Below are 18,972 nucleotides of genomic sequence, written 5' to 3' on the forward strand. Positions count from 1 at the left end.
ATTGGAACTTCTCACCAATAATTTTTAGTTCTAATTGGCCATCCTGATAATTAGCTTGCTTAAAATGTCAAAAATCTTATTTGAGGGATTGGCTGTGTGACTTTTTCTGCTGCTCTGTCAGTTTCACAGGTAAAAGTGACAGGTAATTTGTCATGTTCGTGCCAAGGAGTTGATCAGTCAATATGTTAATTATCCAGTGTATTTACTCCTTTTAAAAAAGTAATTTGAGATTCACTTTGTTATACAGCAGAAGCTAACACAACACTGTAAAGCAATTGTACTCCAATAAAGACGTTAAAAATAAAATAAAATAAAAAGTAATTTGATTATTTTTCACTAATTACTGCTAATCCCAGTGGAAGTATTCAAAGGAAATGAGATACGGATTTCAAACTCTTTAACCCCATGCTTGTTTTCATACATTCAGCGCGGGTAAAAACAAAAATGATTTCACAGCTTAAATTATTATCACTAAAAATGATTATTTTTTTTATCATTGTGAATAAAAAGCAGTAAACCTTTGCCTGAAGTGGGAACTTTTGAACTTTGCAGCCAGAACATTTCCATTCCCTTCTTTGCCCTCCTCTTCCTCACTCATCAAAAATCCAGACATCTCGTTATTTCTCCATTAAAAACATATTAAGGCTCACAGTGGGAAATACACAGAAGGTGAGGAAGGCCCATTCTTTCCTGTTTAAATACCTGCAATTTAGTGTTAACAACACCTAAAACCAATTCTAAAACTTTTAACTCAGTAACTCATCTGTTCACTTAGCACACATTTATCACGTGCCTGGGATTATGCCAGGTACTGTGGCTTCTCATTCGAGGAGCAAGAAAGCTCTTGGGAGTAGAGGGACACACATTCACTTCTGAGGGACACACATTCACTTCTGAGGGACACACATTCACTTCGGATTCAGCAAATTTTTACCTACCCGCCCCCTCCACTCTTGAGGGGGCGCTGTCATGGCAGCTGGAATCACAGGGCATCTACCTGGGCGTAGGCTCCACGACTGATTCATTCCCCGGCGCAGGCCCGGCATCTGGTCCAGGGCAACTGTTATGAACGTTGCTGGCCACCAAGAGGTATCTGGTCCTTGGCCACTCCAAACTCACACAGCCCACAAGCCACGGGAGGGTGTAGGGGAGCCCCGGGGCAAGGATGCTGATCTTGGTGGGCTGGGGGCATGGGCGGCAAGGAAGGCTTCGTAGAAGAAACACCATCTGATTGGGTACCTGAGGGGTAAGGAGCAGGGGTTTCCCCCCTTTAGGAATTTCAGAGTTTCTTTGGGAGTCGTAGACCCCACCGTAAAAACTAGGAGTTGAAGAGCTTCTCCACCTCGACCTGGGAAGCAAGTTACTCAACTCCTCTGGGTCTCAGATCCTCACCTGTAGAGCTAGCCCCAGCCTGTACCCGCCTTAAAGGGACTGGGAAGACGAAAGAGAATGCAGCCAAGTGGTGAGAACAGTTCCTGGCTACAATATTAAGTGTTAAATATAGTTACTTTAGATTGAAGCTAATTGTTTACACGTGCCTGCCTATTTATTTATTTAGGCTGTGCCAGGCCTTAGTTGCTGCACTCAGGGACTTTTGTAGTTGTAGCACGTGGGCTTCTTAGTTGCCGCATGCTGACTCTTAGTTGCGGCATGCATGTGGGATCTAGCTCCCCCACCAGGGATCGAACCTGGGCCCCCTGCATTGGAAGCGCGGAGTCTTAACCGCTGGACTCCTACACGTGCCTTTTTAAAAGCCGTCATCATATGACACTTTTCCTGTGTCGTAGCTCCACGATCTACAGGCCGCCAGAACCACCGAGAACTCGACAAGGGTTCCGTGCATCGCTGAGTTTCAAATCAGGGGCAAGAAGTCTGGCTTTCAGGGTTTGCTTAGCTCTCAGTTTCATTCAACCTTTACATGCTTATAGTGAACTGGCTAAGCTCATGATCACTGCTAGTTGTGAAAAATGCTCGGCAAGACACATCCTAGCTTCCGCTCCTGGGGATGCGAATCGTGCCGCAGCTCACAGGCGTGCCAAAGCTGACTCGGGAGCGCATGCAAGACGGTACTCAGAATAACGTGGCTCTTAAACACTGATCTTATGCGACCTGTTGAGGTTAAAAAAATGTACGAAGGAAACATGTTAAACCATTGCTTTGTGATCTGTGCGCGTTTGAATGAGACAAGTCTTGGACTTGTGACCAGCAAAAGGTGTGACACTAAAAAAGGTGTCTGATCTGCTTCTTCACTATGAGAGCCTTAGCCTACTATGACTTTAATCAGAAAAAAAGATTAATGGAAGCTGTTTATAGGCTGTGATTTTAATGCTAAAGCGTGCTCACCAGACCAGCGAACAGAACCCACGAAACGGAAGACTCCCCACCTTAATTTAAGGAGGAAGCAAATGTACAGTCTCGTTAATTTAATACATGTGTGCATCCAGGTACGTGAGCTACTTCTCTGTAGGGGTGAATGAATGAATTCCAACTCTAGTTTCTATCCAATGAAGCTCCGTGGCTGTAACTTCCCATTTTTACAACGCAGATTTCTCATGTTTTAGCTTTTCAAACTTTATCGGGAAGAGAAACAAAGACGCAATGCTTAATTAAAAAAAAAAAAGTACATTTAGAGACCACTGCAATAAGGACATCCTATATATTCGTTTCCCACCTAAAGCATACAACCATCCACATCTACTAAGCACTCAAAGCAAACCTAGAATCCAATTAACACTCATTTTCTGGCTTCAAACGGCGGTATAAAACCATAGGACTGTATGGACAGAATACACTACAGGTATAAATGACAAGTATATGAACTGCCTCCAATGAGTCATGTGAAATTTCAATCTGGAAGCACTTTTGCAACCCAATGGCTGTTTGGTAACGCCTGTGTTATACTTCAGTTATAAAATTCACACGTTTAAAAAACTAACTGCGCTAAAATGTGTCCACAAGGAATTAAATCAATGCACTTCCCTGCCTAAAAGTCAGCCAGTCGGAGTAAAAGGAAAATGTTTTTCCTTTTGTGGAAGGAGCCATTGCACCTACGGATACCGTCATCTCATTGTACAGAGATCCTGGCTCACTTTGCCACGTAAAAAAATCAAAGTTCAATGCCTCGAACTTGAGCCACACAACTAGTGATCCAAGGGGAGAGCCGAGTGAGTAAGTGAAGACTCGACAAAGATGAACACGACCCAAATGGTATTACACCGTGCAGACGGGCTATGAGAGCCCAAGTATCTAGATCACGCTTCCATCAGAGCCTTGGCATAATAAAGTTTTTGCTGCCATTTCAAAACACTGATTTTTTTTTTTCTCTTGGCTACGGTGTGTCTAGGAGGTGGAAGGTTCCCCCTTCCCCCCAGTCCCTTGCATTTCATAATTTTCAGCACACCGCCTCCCTGGGAGGCGGGGGGGCGGGGCGGCGGGCCAGTGAGCCCACTGGGACCCACTCACCTCCGGGGCCCGCACACCCCAGGGGCGTCAGGGTGCCTGGAGTGGCCGCCGCCGGCTTCAGCCCCTTTCTCTGGGCACAATAAGAGCCCTGCCACCTCCCCCTCTCTTTATCATCAGTCATATCTCACCTATGACAGGCTCAAAAAAGACTCCGACGGGAAGTATGCCTCAAATTAGCATATTTCTCCCCTCCACACAATAGAGGCTTTTAAGCTGCTGCTTTTAAAAAGCAGCGGAGAGAGGGGAGGAGGGAAAAAGCCACGCTGTTCTTAGCAACAGTATCTGAATGTAACGATGTGCCTCCCTCAAAGAGGCTGGTGTGCTTTTCCATTTTCTTAAAGTGAGCCTCTTCTCCGAGGGCCTCAAAACTTATTATAAAATATTTACTGGGCCACTGAGTAATCCGCATCTGCCCTCTTACTAAATTACAATTAAATTCTTTGATTAAAAAATAATAATTATCCCCAAATTCCTCCTCCAAGCTGGCTATGGAGCGTGACATCTCCCTTTCTCCCAGAGAAATTGACGCCATGAAGAGATCTGGTTATTGTAAATACTTAATTAAGGGGGAATCCTCCAAGGGGACACCCTTGCCATGTTTATTTATACGTTTCCAATCACCACTAATAAAAAGAAGAAAAAAGACTGAAAGGCATCGTGGATGCTCCGACTGCCCTAGACTTGAGGAGGCCCATCACTTCACATCACCCGACCTCGGAGGCTGTCCCCGTCACCTTTGTCTTGGCGAACGGAGACTCTTAAAGCTGCAACAGGCGCTGCGGCCAACCAGACTGGAACGTTTGAAAGGTCATAAAAACATCAATCTAGCAAATCTCTAAGCGGCCGGCAAAAGAAATGATGAGTGTTCCGTGCCACTAAACAGTAATTCTCCGAAAGACAGAGTCTCGTCTCAACTCGAGGCGGGAGAACTGAAGATTTCTCTGGCTCAGAATGAATTCTTCGCCCTTTAATAGTAACCCAGCACCATCAGGGATAACTTGAAATGACTCCCTTCCTCCTGCAAACTCCACTTCCTTCCCTAGGGCCAGGTGGGTGGTTTTCAAGGGCCCCCCCCCTCCCCACCCCGGGGAGACTCGGAGCGTTAGAGCTCTCCCCAGGGTCAGGATGGAGCCGGGTGCCAGCTTGGGCTAAGCCTGGCTCATGGGGCGGCCCTCCTGCCAAAAATGACATCGGGGGCCATCTGCTTCGCCTCCCCACAGAGCTATGCCCCACGTGCCCCTTCCCATGCCCCACAGAGCTATGGTAAGTCTCCGGCCTTTATCAGAGGCCTAAACATTGCTCCTGCCTTCAGGTCTGCGTCTCTCACTCTGGGACCAAAGTGCGTCTGTGAGCACGCGATCCAGTCCCCGGTCACTGATCCTGAGTCAGCCTGTCTCTCTGTTTTCTCTAACTGGACCTCCAAACCCTCGGCTCCCACCTCCACCTTGCTTTCTCATGTACAGCACAGGCCCCAGCCCCTTTTTCTCTGTTAGCTGATGCTTCTCTGGCCTGGAGGGTTTCTCAGTTTGGGCCTTTCCTAATACCAGCTCTTCAAGCCCGACTTAAAAACCAGTGTTCAAAACAATAGCTTAATTCTCTGTAATCGGAATCTGTAGACCCAATGCAGGCAAGTCAAAATCCTGGCAAGCCTTTTGGTGGCTATCAGCGAGCAGATTCTAGAGTTCTTATGGAAAGGCAAAGAAACGGGGACAGCCAGAATCATTCTGAAAAAGAAGAACAAAGTCAGAGGACTCGCAGTACCCTATTTCAAGACTTACTATAAAGCGACGTCAATCAAGGCAACGTGCTTTTGACAAAAGGGCAAACACATAGGTCAGTGGAACAGAACAGAGAGCCCAGAAATAGACCCGCACATATACAGTCAACTGACTTCTGCCAAAGGTAACTTGACTGAGAAAGGCTATTCTTTTCAACAAATGGTGCTGGAATAATCGGATGTCCATAGGCCAAAACGTGAGCTTAGACACACACCTTAAAAAAAAAAATTAACTCAAAATGGATCATAGGCCAAAATGTAAAACTGTAAAACTCGTAGAGGAAAATACAGGAGAAAATCTGCATGATTTGGGGTTTGGTGATGTGTGTTTAGAGACAGCACTAAAAGCACGATCCACGAATGAGAAAAGTGCCAAGGTAGACTTCAAAATGAGAGCTTAAGAAAGCAGGTCAGAGTTGGTTTAAAAGTTTTTAAAGACATTTGCTCCATCAGAGCTAATGAGTTTATGGGAAATACCTCCTTCTGGAGGACACCACCGCAGGCTCGGCCCTGGTGTCCTCCTCTGTGACCCCCAGTGACCTGAGCTGCCCTGCTCTCTGAAGCCCCGGCACTTCCTCTCCCACTGTGGGCTATGCTAATGCTTTAAGCGTGATCTCCCGGCCTGGCCCAGGACTCTGGGGGCTGGTGCCAAGTCTGAAACTTCCTGGTGGCCCCCCCTCCCCCGGGTCCTCACTCGGTGCCTGGTACGTAGTAGGCACACAATAAATATTTTTTTAAAAACCCACAACACTGACAAACATTCAGACAAACAACGGCCACTATGGAGAACAGTATGGAGGTTCCTTAAAAAACTAAAAATAGAACTACCATATGATCCAGCAATCCCACTCCTGGGCACATACCCTGAGAAAACCATAATTCAAAAAGATACATGCACCCCAATGTTCACTGCAGAACTATTTACAATAGCCAGGACATGGAAGCAGCCGAAATGTCCATCGACAGATGAACGGATACAGAAGAAGTGGTACATATATACAATGGAATACTACTCAGCCATAAAAGAGAATGAAATAATGCCATTTGCAGCAACATGGATGGACCTAGAGATGATCATAAGACAGAGTGAAGTAAGACAGAGGACAAATACCATATGATATAACATATAGGTGGAATCTAAAATATGATACAAATGAACTTATTGACAAAACAGAAACAGACTCACAGACATAGAAAACAAACCAAAGGGGCAAGGTGGGGGATAAATTAGGAGTTTGGGATGAACAGATACACACTACTGTATACAAAATAGATAACCAAGGACCTACTGTATAGCACAGGGAACTCTACTCAACATCTTGTGATAACCTATAATGGAAAAGAATCTAGAAAAGAACAGATATATGTATTTGTATAACTGAATCACTGTGCTGTACAGCTGAAACTAATGCAACATTGTAAATCAACTATACTTTAATTTAAAAAAATTTTTTGATAAAATAAAAAATAAAACCCCACAACACTGACATTCAGCCCAACATTGCTGGGCTCCTACTTCTGGTCAGGCACTGCCTAGAGACACCTACCCATGTAAGAAGGAATCCCTTCTCCCCCGGAGGGCACTCTCCTATTCTATTTATGATCTGACTGTGAATGTTTCCGAGGCTCGGTTGGGTGCCCAGTCTCTTTCTCATGGGGTCACCCTAATAGATTCAAATGCTCTCTGTAGGTTGAAACCCTTCCATTCTAAATTTTAGGCCATCATTTCTTTTCTAAGCACCAGGGGCTCATTTACAACACACACCACACGTACGTGTATATATGGATATACATTCACATATATGTACATAGATACACAGACGAAGAGAAGGATGAAGAAAGTTCTGGTGGGGATGGGGAAGATGAATTCAACTTAGAATATTTTAGATTTAGAAGGCTGTAACATATTTAAGTGAAAGCATGCAGATGTATAATGTGTGCGTGTGTACTGTATACGTGCACACATAATATATACATCTATATGTGCTTGAACACGCATATACACATGCACTCACAAACACCTCACATATAGACATGCATACACATGTACCTATGTATATATGTATACACATATAAACATACATCGTGCACAAATGCAGGTATATACATGCATGCACAGGACACACCCACAAACACACGTGGTGTGCGCACATACATGTGTCCCATGTACACACAATACATGTTTACACATACACATATTTTCACTTAAATATTTCACATCCTTCTAAACTCAAAATATGCTAAGTTGAATTCATCTTGTCCACCCCCATCTGATGCCACCCCCTCACTCTTCCCAATGCTCTCCTTCCCGTCATCAGGAAGCATCACCCCATCTCAACAACTTAAAATCTTCAGGCATTCAGAATTCCAGCTCCTCCATTTACCAGCTAAGTCACTTTGGGAAGTATTTAACTTCTACCTCTCTGGACATCCATGTCTACATCTGTAAAATGGTCATACTATATTCCCACTTCACTGTATTGTTTGGGACAGTCATTCAAATTCCATAAAATCCTTCTACATGCAATATACACACACATACTCTCTTCTCTCTCTAAAATACATGTAAGTTGGCTATGACTTCTCCACACTGGTTTAGGTACCAGATATATTTGTGTGTGTGTTGTGTGTGTGTGTGTGTGTGTGTGTGTGTGTGTGTGTGTGTGTGTGTGTGTGTGTGTGTGTGTGTGTGTGTAGTTCAAATCCGTCCTTTCCCCTTTATCCAATCTCTCCCGGCCTCTGGCTTGGATGGTAACCATGGCTGTCCAGCTGGTTACCAACCTCTACAATCTCCCATCTCAAGTCCCAGATCAAGGCTTATTGGTCCGAAATGAACAACTTCCATTGAGTGGTTCCCACAATCTACAGTAGAACCCCTGCCTACTAGATTAGATTGGCTCTCACAGCCCATGGGGATCGCCCTCCTGGAAACCAAATCATCCATGCTCACTCTCCAGGATCCTCTTGGCTCCCCACGTGTACCTTCTTGCCTCTGCTTCTTGGACCACTTTCCTCCTCACATTTCCCTCTGCTCATCCACTTGTTCTAGTTCTATTCATTTTCAAGGTATAACTCAAGAGCTGTAGCTTGTGGGGAACCCTCCCCATGATTCGGTTCTCACTATGTCTCACGTCTATGTCCCCCTCATTGACCACATTATGACATTCTTTTTCTCCTAAGTGTCCATCTGCTTTTTTTCCACAAAGGCTTTGACCTCTGATGGAACAGAGACCACACACATTACTTCTCTGGTGCCACGCCAAAGCACCTACCCTAGGTTGAGAAAAACGTGGTCACGTTCTATGAGAACCTAATTTTTCAAATAATAATTACTAGGATATTAGCAATGCTTATCTCCAGTGGCTTTTAAAATAAGAGTATCATTTTTCTGTCTTAAAGAAATAAAAATGGACCACATAGCACCACCTCTTTTAAAAAATTGGTAAGTAAACAGCCTTTCACTACCAGAGAGGGAACACTTGGCAAAGTATATTATTAAGTGTAAATTTACAAATCGAATATATTACATTGGTAGGGCTCAATCTGTAGAAACACCAAGTGGTTTTCATTTTCCACCAACAGTTTGTGCAGCCCAGGGGCTCAAAATGACCTCGATGTTGAACAGGAGGCACATCCATCTGCCAGCAGTAATTGTTTTATTGACCTGATTAAAGAACAACTATTTCCATGGACAAAGAGATCTATCCAAACACATCAGCCTGAGGCACACAATGGCAGTAATTAGAGATGCATACTTCCCTAATTAAAATATGAGTCAATGGGCAGAACATAAATTGATGGATTACTAACATTTACTCAACATATTTCTTTCACTGGTTAAAATGTATGATTAGGCCAAAACCCATGTTTAAAAAAAACAGCTTAATTGGAGATATTATTGCCATACCACATAATTCACCCATATGAAAAGTATGCAATTCAATAGTTTTTAGTTTATTCCTCCCTTTCCACTTGTTTCAATTCTACGGCTGCAACTGTCAACACGATCTAATTTTGAAAATTTTGGTCACCCCTACGAGAAACTCTGATCCCATTGGCAGTCAGTCCCCTTTCCTCCCAGCCTTACCCCGCTCGCCAACTCCGGCTCTAAGCAATCTCTAATCTACTTTTCCTATCTATAAATTTGCCTGTTCTGGACTTAGATATATGGTCCTTTGTAATTGGCTTCTTCCTTTCTTTTTACGGAAGTATAGTTGATTTAGAATGTTGTGTTAGTTTCAGGTATACAGCCAAGTAATTCAGTGTGTGTGTGTGTGTGTGTGTGTGTGTGTGTGTGTGTGTGTGTGTGTGTGTGTGTGTGTGTGTGTGTGTGTGTGTGTGTGTGTGTGTGTGTGTGTGTGTGTGTGTGTGTGTAATATATTCTTTTTCAGATTCTTTTCCCTTATAGGTTATTACAAAATATTGAGTATAGTTCCCTGTGCTATACAGTAGGTCCTTGTTGGTTATCTATTTTATATATAGTAGTGTGTATATGTTACTCCCAAATTCCTGATTTATCCCGCCACCCTTTTTTTTTCTTAAACTAACTTTTTCGTCTTTAACTAACCATCTTTCCTAGTACTGACTCACACTTTTTAAGGCAAATGTCAGTACTGTGGTGGGTCACCACCACACACGGTAATCGCTCATTTCTTGGCCTCATCACACGCACGTACAATAAGGTGAGCGTTTTCTCTGAACGACACCAGTGAGACGACCACTAATGGACGAAGACGGGCAGATGGCCTGGCTGCTCCGTCAATATGTCTATTTGCACTGAGCGTTTTTGCCCAGGATTTGTCATGTTTCCATACGTTAAATATATAAACATGGTACTCTAAATCCCAAATCCCCAAATCGGAAATAATATAAAGATGAGACCTTAGGAAACGATCTGAGATGAGCGAAAATACCACCTTACGTGTCTGCAAACATTCTTACACACAACTTGCTGCCCAACTTTTGAGTGTTGAACAGAGAAATTTGGCAGAAAATCAGTTAAGAGAGCAATAAGGCAATTAAAAAAAATCCAAACAATTTTTACTATAATTAAGTATTCAGAGACCAAATTTTAACATTTACCAATGAGTTTCTCTCTCCAAGTCTACTTTAAACAAATAAGGATTCTTGTTCTTTATGGATTCACTGTATTATTTCTAAATGCAAGGCATAAATATCCCATCTAAACTCCAACGCAACATTGATCCCACCTCTATTTTTGCACAGTTTGAATACATGAATTATGATTCTATTCAGCCTCCTTTCTTGCCATCACTCAGGCCCTCACAATATCCATTTCTTTACAGAAAATGAAAGTGTTTGCTAATCCATTAGCCTCTCAGCTCTAAGTGGATTAATGCTGGTGCATTAGAAAATGGCTCCTATATATCACGTCAGGTGAGTCATTACAATATTGGACTTTATAATAAAGCCAAAAAAGCCCTCCAAATTACAGCTTTAACACTTGCTTAATACCAAGGTTCTTTTTCAAGCAATTTTACGAATACTGTGATTTAAATATTAATTGGCTTTTAAAAATTCTGGTATTTCTTCAATCATACTTGTTTCAAGACACAGAAGGTGAAGTACAGAATTAACACCTACATTTTCTTTCTACATTCTAAGGCCTGACACCACATGAATATTCTACGGCCATTACAAAGATATTAAGGGACCTATCTGACAAAACTAAATGTGAGAATGAAATATCACTTCACTTTCCCAAAACTAGAATAGCCATAATCAAAAAGATAATGACAAGTGTTGGTGTGGCTAAGGAGAAACCGGAACCCTCATACACTGCCTGCTGCCAAGAATATAAATGGTGCAGCCACTCTGGGCAACAATATGGAAGTATCTCAAAAAGTTAAACAGCATTATCCATATGACAATTCTACTGCAAAGTATACACCCAAGAAAAACTCATACATGAAAGTTCATAGCAGCACCAGTTATAATCGCTAAAAATTACAAACAGCCCAAGTGTCCATCAACTGGTAAATAGATAAAGAAAATGTGGCCCATCCATACAGTGGAATACTATTTGGCAATAAAAACAAAGTAATGATACATGCTTCAACATGTATGAACCTCAAGAACATTATGTTCAGTGAAAAAAGCCAGACATAAAAGAATATATATTATTCACTCCATTTATATAAAATGTTCAGGAAAGGGAAACAGAAAGTTGATTAGTGGTTCCCCAGGGAACCTGGGACTGGGGATGGGAACAGGGATTAATTGTAAATAAGGTCAAGGGATCTTCTGGGGTGATGGAAATGTTCTAAAATTGGATGGTAGTGGTGGCCATACAACTTGGCAAATTTACTAAGAGTCATTTAATTGTCTTTAAAACTGGTGAACTTGATGGTGTGCAAATTATACAGTCCAGTTGTTTAAAAAAATAGATGTGGGAGAAATAGTCAGGAAGCAGGTACAGCTATTCAGGTCAGAGATGATCACGGCCTGAACCAGGTAGGAATGAAATTAAGAAGAAGCCAGACTCATCAAAAGAAGCTGAGAAGACAGAACTATCAGGACTTCCACGATGCCCGTCCTCACCCACTCTGGCATTCTGTGAACTCATACGGCACCCACACTCGGTCCCATTCATTGTGACAGAATCACACACTGCTTTACAGCATCAGGTGGCTGTTTTGTGAATACCGTCACTGCCTGGAGGCCAGATGTGTACATGGGCACACCGTAAGTACTCACCAAAAAATGAGTGGTGCAACAATTGAACATCATCAGCCTCAGGCTGAACATCACTGATTTTTCTGGATTATATTAACAATCATCATAACATTAAGACAATAAAACTAAAGGGAATTCCCTGGCGGTCCAGTGGTTAGGACTCGTTGCTTTTGCTGCAGGGGGCACGGGTTCGATCCCTGGTCGGGGAACTAAGATCCCGCAAGCCAGATGGCACGGCCAAAAAAAAAAAAAAAAAGACAATACAACTAGAAATTACCTTCACATAGGAATTCCTAAAGTCATCACCACACTAGTATATATTTTAGGCTTTGTCAGCCATGTGGTCTCTGTTCCACCTACTCCACTCTGCCCTTGTAGCACAAAAACAGCCGTAAACAACAGGGAAAAGAATGGGAGTGGCTTGGTGCCAAATTATTTTTTTAACTTACAGAAACAGGGAGCTAACTTGTGGGCCATAGTCGAAGTAAGCAAAGGGAAAAGCAAATTTGAAGAATGTAAAATGTTCCTTATTTTCACTTCTAATAGCATGACTTTGATCTACCTCATCTATGCTGCCTCCTGTCGGCCCTTTCCAGTTTCCAATTAATTTGAAAACGTTAGTAGGCAATACAACGATACTGAAAAATCAGAGCAATATAAGGACCTACACATGGAGAATTCTCACTTCTCCAGCCTCTAGTGACTGTATTACTTACCCCCATACAGGGCACCACTTCTAACAGTTAAAGCATAAACACACACACCTCCCACCTTTCCTCTGCAAAAAGTAGCGTACGATATTGACTGTCCCATATCTTGTTTTTTATTTAATACACACAAGAAATCTTTCTACATATCAATATACAACTTCCTCATCCTTTTTTCCAGCTGCGTAGTACTTCCTAGTGTGAGACCCCTGGAGATTTAGCCGGCCCTCTGCAGGCAGAAGATGGTTTCTGACCTTTGGCTATTACAAGTCAGTCCTGAGGGAAGAAGAGAAGGAAAAACTGGTCCGTCCTTGGTTTTGTCCAGGTAGGTGTAGAGCTACAGCATACATTTCCAGAAGTGAGATTCTGGGTCAAGAGGGCAATGAATTTCTGATTTTGATAGACTGATAACATGTCCTCAAAAAGGGTTGGTCCACATTTGCACTCCCACCAGCAGCACGTGGGAGTGCCTTCCACCCTAATTTTCATTCGAAAAAAGCAGAAAAACTGCTTTAAATAGTCACTTAGGTTTCTGTGCCCCCAAGACCACACCTATGTTCAGAGATTCACTAGAAGGACTCAGGGGCCTCAGCAGCCAGCTGTACTCACGGTTACAATTTATTACAGCCACACAGACCATAAGGGAATAAGACACACGTGGCGTCTGGAGAAATCCACACGCAGGCATCCTTACTCTCTCTCTATCCCATGAAGGGTCACACGGGGCGTACTCTGCCCTCAGTGACAAAAATACGACAGGTATGAGATGCTTCTGCCAGGGCAACTGTTAGAAAGACTCCGGCTGGCCACAAAGGCACCTTGGGCCTGGGCAGAGTGAAATCCCAGCCTCCAGGAAGGCAAGCGGGTGTTAAGCAGAAGCCATCTGTTTGGACAGTCTACGCACCCTGATCCAGCCTCATCGGTTAGGGCCAAGTTTCGCATCCACGTAGGGAACTGTTCGCCAGCCAAGCTCCCAGACACCAGCCAAGGGCCAACCTCGCAAGCAGGCCTCGTTAAGGAGAGCAGTATCAGGCCCACTAGGTTAACTCCTTTCTGCACCGTCTCACGGGCTGCGATGCTCTCAGGTAAGTTAACCGGCTAGCTTGAAACTCTCCGGCCAGTGGCCGGAAGTGGATGTGGCTACTGGCGTACTCTGGCTCAGAGGGACGAGTTCTGATTGGTCGGCTGCTTGCCCTGAACCACTTCCCATCATTTGAACCCCGAAGGAGCACTCCAGTCGCTGCTGCTGGAAAATGTGCCCGGCATGACAAAACTGTCTCCTAACAAACTTACTCTTTATGTCACGCTGCTTCTCTGAAAAAAATGACCCCATTCTTTCATTCTATAGAACTACAAAGAGCCAAAAAGGAACTGAGGGCTGGTGCTGGCTTCGTAGATTTTCATGAAAGAAAGACTGTACTAGCTCAGGAAGCAAGCAGACTACGGAATGAATTTCTTTTGGTTTACAACTGCTGAGATTGAAACCTACAGATTCCTTAACAGGAGATTTCTCTCTGTAGCGTGTATTTTCTAATGATTCTATGAAAGCACACATTTTCTAATGCAGTCTACCTGTGTACCTTTAAAATAAATCCTAAAACTAAATTCTTCAGAGCTTAATAGTAGAAAGGCTTGTAAGAGGTTCCCCGCTAAACCTTCTAACAGTCCCACTTTAAAGTTAATCTTTAACTGAAATGTAATCTACACAAATAAAATGCAGAAATGAGACACATACCCCTCACTCCATTTTTACAAAATGGATAAACCCGTGCAACCAGATGCCAGATTTTTAAAAATATATCTACTAGCACCCAAGACCCCGTCCTTCCTGTGCCCCTAACACCCCTCTTCTAAGCTAGCCACTGCCCTGACTTTTAACACCACCGATACGTTTGCTCAGCTTTGACTTTTATATAAATGGAAACACATGGAACGTTCTCTCCTGTTTGGCTTCTTTCATTTTACAACTTGCTTGTGGGATCCATCTACGTTGCTGTGCACTGTAGTGGTTTACTTACTCTCACTGCTGTATCGAAATCCACTGCATGAATATGCCACAGCTTTATTTATCCTGTCTATTGTTGAAGGACATTTGGATTGTTTCTAGTTTGGGGCTATTATGAAAAGTTCAGAGTATTCATTTTCCAAATGCTGGTAAAAATTTTTTAAATTGATGAATAATAGGCATACATCAGGTACACAAATCCTAAGCATATAACTTGATGGGTTTTACACACGCACACACACCCACCTTTGTAACCAAACCCAAGGGCAAGGCATACAATACTTCCATCACCCTGAAGGCTCCCTGAGATTGCCTCAATCTTAAATCACTTCAAAGAGACGAGCGACCGACCACCCATCTTTTAACCCACTGCGCATGCTCCTCTGAGGAAGTGCAGTGAATATGATCAAGCAGTGAATTCGACTTCAGGCTCTGTCATTTGCCTGTGACCTTGCAAAGGTCACTCTTGGCCTCTGTTTCATCATCTGCAAATGAGGAGATGGAGCTAGTTGGATCCCGGGGCCCCGCGCAGCTACAAAAGTCTACACATCAAATAAAACCACAGCCTTCCCTGCCTGTCCCTCGTTCCTGAACCCAAATTCTCTTTGCTCTCTCATCCTGGAGTTGGCTCAGTCAACACGAGGAGCACTTACTCACCATTCCCCACTGAATAACTCTCGAGGTGCTTACATATCATCATCACACCATGCCTCAGCCTTCTTTTCCTCAGGTTGAATAACTACAGCTCTTTGATTCTTCCCATACTGGCTCTTCTCCAAGTCTTCGTGGCTCGCTTTGGAACATTTTCTAATTCTCCACATGCCTCCAGAAACTAAAGAGCCCCAACAGGATATGATATTTTAGGAACGCTGACCAAATCGATGGAGGAGACGGAAGCCTGGACCATGAATACGGCCTCCAGAGCCTTCCTCTTCAGTGTGAGCTGGGACCAGCGGCCGCATCATCACCTGGGCACCCAGCACAACTGCAAAGGTTCAAGCTCATCCCCAGACACCCCCGGATCACAATCTGCATTTTCACGAAACACCCAGGTGATCCTATGGACAGTGAAGTTTGGAAAGCAAAGGGTGCTCTATTTAAAAGTAAATCTGAACTCACCTAGTGCACTGTGGTAACCTAAATGGGAGGGAAGCCCAAAAGGGAGGGGATATCTGTATGTGTATGGCTGATACATTTTGTTGTGCAGTGGAGGCTAACACAACATTGTAAAGCAGCCATGCTCCAATAAAAATTAATTTAAAAAAATAAATATAGTCATCCCTTGGAAAAAAATTAAAAAAAAATAAATCTGGAGAAGTGATGATTTACTGGTTAAGTGTTCAGAGAATCATGCTTTGTATTAAAGTTAGACCAAGGATCACTCTAAATTTTAAATGGTTGTTCCGATTGCTTTTTAAGCATAAAAAGATGGCAGCCCATTAAAATCATGACCTATCTTCATAAAAACAATAGAAGTCATGAATATTAGTTGACACGGTGCAAATAAAGACATCTTCACAGATATTCAAGAAAAGTGTAGGTAACCCTTCCCCAAAAGGTCAGAAAATTAAGGTACATCCATGTTTACTAAATAATTAGCCTCTATTTTGTAAACCATAGAAATCACAATTCTCAGATCAGTGTATCAGAAGAACAAGAATGCTTCTGAATTCTTGTAATCTGTATTTTGATTTAGGATCATACAGTGCATTGTGAAAGACTTTACTTAGAATATTTATGAATGTAACATACGTTAATAAAATTGAATGGTTTTTAACATGGTTAAAAAAAAAAAGTAAATCTTGAGAAGAGATGATTTACTGGTTTCTACCGCTCCTATAACACATGACCAACCAACTTCAGGGCTTAAAACAATACAAATTCTTCTCTTACAGCTCTAGAGGCCAGAAGTCCCAAATCAGTTTTATGGGCTTAAATCAAGGTGTTAGAAGGGCTGCTTCCTTTTGAAGGCTCTAAGGGGACAATTTCCTGGTTTTCTTCAGCTTTTGTTCTACTTTAACATCATTTTGCCATTATCGTCCCCCCCCCCCGCAAAACTGTAACCTGGGAGCATTTACAATAATTAGTGAGGGGCTTTGGTGCTTGGGTTTTTCTCCTTTTCTGGGGGAACTGGGTGAATTGTTGAGTGCTAATGAAATTCGGAGACTTCTAGCAGTGGTTGAACCAGGCACAGTGCGGGCAGACGCGTTGAGCTTCCCACTGTGCTGCAGTACAAGCCTCCCCGCTGTTATGTTTACCAGCGTTTTAGTGTCAAGTTCACCAGTTTTAAAGACAATTAAATGACCAGGACCACTGTGATCACATTGGGCCACCTGAATAATCTTCCCATCTCAAGATCCTTAATTATGTCTGCAAAGTCTCTTTTGCCATATAAGGTAATACATTCACAGGTTCCGGGGATTATGACCTGGGCGTGGGAGGTTGGAGGGAGCGGGCATTATTCAGCCTATCGCAGATGAGGAGAAAGAGAAATGGGATAGCGTAAGGCAGTAATTATTAGCCAGCATCGCTTATCAATGATCATTTATATGGGTAAAAGAATCTGACGCAAAGAAGTCAAACAAAAATATAGAAAACTTCCATGCAGTATATAACTTTGCATCTTAATATGCAGCAATAAAGGACCCATGGTTTCAGGCCCACAAAGTCTGCACTTTACTCGCTCGTAGAATCACAGCATCTTAGACTTGGAAGAGACCTTGATAGTGGAACGCTTCCGTATAGTACGAAGAAAACTGAGGTATTGGCAGACTAGTGCCCTCCAACAGTAGAGACGAGAATTTGACCCACGTTGTACACAACCCAAAGCTACCTTTTTATAATATTTTAAGAAAGGCTGCGGTTTGTTTTATTGACCAGCATCTAACCGATCTTTTGCTAACTGCATGTTATCTCAAAACTGAAACCGACTAAGTTCATTAGTTCAATCAGCACAGCAGTAGGCGCTAGGATACACAAAGATACAAACTTCCTGGCTCTTCCTGGAGGTCACACTACTGGGGAGACAGACAAGTAAGCAAGATGTGATGTTGTAAGCACACAGTATGAGCAATGCTGTGATGGGATTCATTCATGGTTTCGTTCATCCACCACACTGACTGCCTTCCATGTGCCAGAAACCTAAAAAGTACCAGAAGGCACAGAGCGCGGAGGACCCGACCGGCACCGCATGCATTGACAAGTCCAGTGCTGTGTGTACCTCAAAGAAGTTGTTGAAGCAAGGGGGAGCCCCCTTTCTTGAAGGTCTGAAAACACCCCACCTTGCGTAAGAAGTGATTACATCTGTGCTTGTGAAAAGGCATGCCACTGCTTCAGCTCTCTAGGAAACTACACAAAAAGTATCCTCCTTTTCCTCTTTCAGCATTAAATACCTGCGCCTTTTCATCCCCCTTAAGAATAATTTTCTTTCTTGTTTTTCTTTTTTTGTTCTTTCAACACCTTCCCATCCACCTCTCATCCTTCTGCCTGCTCCTGTCTCTCAAGTTCATGATTATTTAAGATTACCATCAGCGGTACGCTGGTACACGGATAACACCGGGGGGTAGGGGGGACCTGGATCTGTATAGCATTTGTCCTTGTCCCCAGTGTAAATACTCCCGCCACGGCCAACCTTAAGCTACCAACGTCAATCTGGGTCTTCCCAACACGCTCCAGTCCGGCCAGTTTCGAGTATACATGGTGACCTCCACGCCTCTCTTCAAATTATTTCCAGCATAGTCTATCCAACCCTTTCAAGTCTTATCTCTGGCAGGGACCCTCCTTGGCTACTGCAATCTCCACTCAACTCTCTCCCCTCTTTCCGATCCGCACCAATACTTATCTGCACCTCACACCTTGAATTCTATTTGCTCATGGGATTTCTTGATGGTTTCGTGTGCATGAACTGTCTGGAACCTCCCTACAATTTGGGTAAGAATAAAGACTAGCGATCAGTCCCTGGGGCGTCATGCTTTGTCTCTTTCATGACAGACAGGCATACGGTAAGCACTCAACAGCATCTGCTTTATTTCTCCTTGAAAATAATCTAAACAGTTCCCCAAACTGGATCTGTGTTCAAACCCATTCACCCCAGTTTTAAAATACAAGAAAATCTAGTATCATACAGCCTTACAATTTGCGGCAAGTGTGCTTTTTAGCTTTAAGATATAATTTACATACATTAAACTTCACCTATTTTTTATGTGTGCAGTTTGATGAAATTTAGTAATTGTATGCAGTTGTGTAATGACCACAATCAAGACAGAGACAGTTCCTCCACTTTGCAAAGTTTCCTGGTACCTTTCTGCAGCTGATCTTCTCCGGCC

At 43.1% G+C, this 18,972-nt stretch overlaps 1 protein-coding gene and 1 long non-coding RNA gene across 3 annotated transcripts in view; one reads left to right on the top strand and one right to left on the bottom strand.

The window, feature by feature from the left end:
* GPM6B (glycoprotein M6B) overlaps positions 1-18,972 on the bottom strand; it is a 191,065-nt gene that overhangs the window by 59,979 nt on the left and 112,114 nt on the right. The gene's annotated exons all lie outside the window — the stretch shown is intronic.
* On the top strand, positions 7,860-16,218 carry LOC309620037. Its single transcript, XR_014239395.1, has 2 exons — positions 7,860-13,727; positions 15,428-16,218. It is a non-coding gene; the product is annotated as an uncharacterized lncRNA (long non-coding RNA).

This window comes from Balaenoptera borealis, assembly GCF_965194805.1.
Source record: "Balaenoptera borealis genome assembly, chromosome: X".
Taxonomy (NCBI): Eukaryota; Metazoa; Chordata; class Mammalia; order Artiodactyla; family Balaenopteridae; genus Balaenoptera; species Balaenoptera borealis.